This window comes from Papio anubis, chromosome X, assembly GCF_008728515.1.
Source record: "Papio anubis isolate 15944 chromosome X, Panubis1.0, whole genome shotgun sequence".
Lineage (NCBI taxonomy): Eukaryota > Metazoa > Chordata > Mammalia > Primates > Cercopithecidae > Papio > Papio anubis.
Window position 1 is genome coordinate 52,686,312 of NC_044996.1, and position 4,492 is coordinate 52,690,803.

The 4,492-nt window shown below is 39.7% G+C and overlaps 1 pseudogene; it reads left to right on the plus strand.

The window, feature by feature from the left end:
• Positions 1-905: 905 nt before the first annotated feature.
• LOC101025638 lies at positions 906-3,305 on the plus strand (annotated as a pseudogene).
• Positions 3,306-4,492: the final 1,187 nt, after the last annotated feature.

Genomic DNA, 4,492 nt, shown 5'->3' on the forward strand with positions numbered 1-4,492 from the left:
GCAGTCTCAAAGATCTAAGGTAGGTAAACCCACAAAGATGAGAAAGAGTCAGCACAGAAATGCTGAAAACTAAAAAAGCCCTAGTGCCTCTTTACTCCAAATGACCACAACACCTCTCTAGCAAGGGTTCAGAAATGGACTGAGGCTGAGGTAACTGAAGTGACAGAATTAGTCTTCAGAATGTGGATAAAAATGATGTTCACTGAGCTAAAGGAGCACATTTTAACTCAATGCAAATAACCTAAGAATCATGATAAAGCAGTGCAGGAGTGGACAACCCAAATTGCCAGTATAAAGAAGAATGTAACTGGCCTGATAGAGCTGTAACGCACATTACAAGAACTTCACAATGCAATCACAAGTATTGATAACAGAATAGACGAAGCGGAAGAAAGAATCTCAGAGCTTGAAGGCTGTCTTTCTGAAATAAGACAAGAATAGAGAAAAAAGAATAAAAAGGAATGAACAAAACATCTAAGATATATGGGATTATGTAAAGAGACCAAATCTGTGACTCACTGGGGTACCTGAAAGAAACAGGGAGAGTTGAACCAATTTGGAAAACACATTTTAAAATATCGTCCGGGAGAACTTTCCCAACCTAGATAGACAGGCCAACATTAAAATTCAGAAAAATGAAGAGAACCCCAGTAAGATACCCCATAAGAATATTATTCCCGAAAGGCATAGTCATCAGATTCTCCAAGGTCCAAATGAAACAAAAATGTTAAGGGCAGCCAGAGAGAAAGGCCATGTCACCTACAAAGGGAAGCCCATCAGACTAACAGCAGACCTCTCAGCAGAAATCTTACATGCCAGAAGAGATTGGGGGCCAATATTCAACACTGTTAAAGAAAAGAATTTCCAACCCAGAATTTCATATCCATCCAAACTAAGCTTCATAAGCAAAGGAGAAATAAGATCACTTTCAGGTAGGCCAGAAATGGCAACTGACTGAAGGAGCTGGTTCTGTTGCTGCTACAGGGTAAGTGGGAAAGACACCATGTATTGTCCAGTTGGGACCATTACAGGAGCCTGAGGGCACTTCTCTGTCATCACAGTCAGTTTTGTGTGTGGCACCCATAAAAGATGAGGCTGATAACATGGAAAGCTTCTCAACAGTCAAATCAAATCCAAACACAACTCACTGCCAGAGCAAAGAGGAAATATTCATAGGATGATGATCCCCTGCCTTCAGAAGGAGAAAAACCACCAAAGAATGAAACTGGCTTGTCTTCAATTAAAAAATTCATTAAAGGAAGCACACCTAAGGAAGTGAGAGAAAATCCTTCAAAATAGAGTAGAATTGAACGTGATATAGGTAATAATTTGATCACCTCAACACCAAGAGCAGGAGAGAAACCTAACATATAGATACCTCGAGTAAGACAGAAAAGTCAAGTAAATGGAGAAGTTGGTAGTTATGAAATGACAAATCAACATATAAAATAAAATGGAAAATTAGAAAATAATCCTTCCTTTGGCAGTCCTCCAAGGACTACTTTGTTGGAGCTGAAGAAATAGTAAAACAACTTGATATGGAACGGGTGGATGAGCTCACTACCAGTTCTACTACATCAACTAATGGAGCAGCTTACTCAAATCAAGCAGTTCAGGTGAGACCAGCAATAAATAATGGTTTAGCAAACACTGCATGTTCTCACTAATAAGTGGAAGGTGAACAATGAGAACACACGGACACAGGGAGGGAAACATCACACACCAGGGCCTGTCACAGGGTGAGGGCCTAGGGGAGGGATAGCATTAGGAGGAATACCTGATGTAGATGATGGGTTGATGGGTGCCACAAACCACCATGGCACATGTATACCTATGTAACAAACCTGCATGTTCTGTACATGTATTCCAGAACTTAAAGTATAATTTAAAAAATACAAACAACAACAACAACAACAACAACAAAATCCACAATGGTTTAGAAGAAGCAGAAGAAACAGTTAATCGTGATATCCCACCCCTTATAGGACCAGTCATTCCAGATAGTGGTTATTCATCAGCCCACGTGGAGGCCACCTATGAAGAAGGCTTGGAAGTATTTGGCCCCTATTATTTCATCAAACATGTCCTACCACTGACAGAAGAACAACTAAATAGGAAATCTGTTCTTCATTGAAAACAAGAAGCACACCGAAATTCTCCCTAGATTTAGACTTGGATGAAACAGTAGTGCACTGTAGTCTAAATGAGGTAGAAGATGCAGCCCTTACTTTTCCAGTCCTTTTCCAAGATGTCATTTATCAGGTTTATGTGATATTAATACATTTTTCAGGGAATTCCTGGAATGAATTTCTCAGATGTATGATATTATTCTTTTTACTGCTTCTAAGAAGGTGTGTGCAGGCACGTTACTGAACATAGTAGGCCCTAAAAAGCAACTGGTCAGGCACCATTTTTTCTGTGAACATTGTGTTTGTGTACAAGGAAATCATATATGGAACTTAAATATTCTTGGAAGAGATCTTTCAAAAACTGTAATAATTGACAACCCACCACAAACCTTTGCATACAAGCTTTCTAATGGAACCCCTATAGAAAGTTGGTTTATGGATAAAAATGACAATGAACTCCTAAAATTGATTTCATTCCTGGAGAAGCTTGTAGAACTGAGTGAAGATATTCAACCACATATCAGAGACAGATTTCACTTGCATGATTTGCTGACCCAAGATTAAGTACAAAGACTTGTCAAATCACTGAAAGGGGAGAGACTGCAGGACCCTTTTGAACTAAGACGAAAAGATTGTCATTACTGTTGATTTTTTGCGTTTTTGTACCCCATCTTGCTTTTCTTACCTTTGATGCCCAATAATAATCAGGGGTTACAGAAAGAGGCTTTATCTATCTTTGATTGGATACATACAGTAGGTAGGCTAAAACAGAAAAGTCTCTAGAACTAGTGCAACTCCTGTGAAATTTTTTTTAATGTACAGGACATCTGCAGTTTATAAAGAACTGTTTCTGTCACCAGAAGTTTGGCCTGTAGTCACACAGGATTTTATGATAATAACAGAGATGAAAATTGACTTTTATTTTCTCTCTGGTGTTCTAGGTGGGTTTGTAGCCACTTTTCTGTTACGTTATGGTTCTCATTTCAACAGGAATGGCCAGCAAAAGTTGTTTAATTTTTCCTGTTAAGGTTCATGAACTTTTTACATTTTTGACCTGTATTAGATTAGACTTTCATTATGTATTCTTTTTAGTTGAGGCATTATTTACAATATCAAAGACTTGGAACCAACCCAAATGCCCATCAATGATAGACTGGATAAAGAAAATGTGGTACATATACATCATGGAATACTATGCAGCCATTAAAAAAAGAGTTCATGTCCTTTGCAGGGACATAGATGAAGCTGGAAGCCATCATCCTCAGCAAACTAACAAAGGAACAGAAAATGGTTTAGCAAACACTGAATGTTCTTGCTCATAAGTGGGAGTTGAACAATGAGAACACATGCCTATGAAATTCAAGACCCATGGATCTTGAATTCTCATGGGTTGTAGGAGGGACCCAGTGGGAGGTAATTGAATCATGGGGGCAGGTCTTTCCTATGTGTTCTCATCATAATGAATAAATCTCATGAGATCTGACAGTTTTTAAAAGGGGGAGTTTCTCGGCACAAACTCTGTTCTCTTGTCTGCTGCCATGTGAGGCATGCCTTTCACCTTCCACCATGATTGAGAGGCCTCCCCAGTCATGTGTACATCCAATAAACCTCTTTCTTTTGTAAATTGCTCAGTCTTGGGTATGTCTTTATCGGCAGCATGCACCCTCTGAAGCAATGGCCCAAGCTGAAGTGGTTGGGATGCAGGGCACCAAGTCCTGAGGCTACAGAGAGAAGCCAGGACCCAGACTTGGCCCAGGAAACCATCTTTTTCTCCTAGGCCTCTGGGCCTGTGTTGGGAGGGGTTGCTGCAAAAATCTCAGGAATGCCCTGGAGACATTTTCCCCATTGTCTTGGCTATTAACAGCTATTAACAGCTTGGCTAATTAACAGCTTGGCTATTAACAGCTTCTCACAGCTCCTTGTTGCTTATGCAAATTTCTGCTTCTGGCTTGAATTTTTCCCCAGAAAATTGGTTTTGGTTTTTCTTTTCTACAGCATAGTCAGGCTGCAAATTGTCCAAACTTTTATGCTCTGATTCCTTTTTAAACCTAATTTACAGTTTCATGTCATCTGTTTGTGAACACATATTACTATATGCTGTTAGGAACAGCCAAACTACATCTTGAACACTTTGCTTCTTAGAAATTTCTTCTGCCAGATACCCTAGATTATCTCTCTCAAGTTCAAAGTTCCATAGATCTCTAGGACTGGGGCAAAATGCGACCAGTCTCTTTGCTAAAGCATAACAAGAGAGACCTTTGCTGCAGTTCCCAACAAGTTTCTCATCTCCATCTGAGACCACCTCAGCCTTGGCTTCACTGTCCATCACTATCAGCATTTTGGTCACAATCATTCAACAAGTC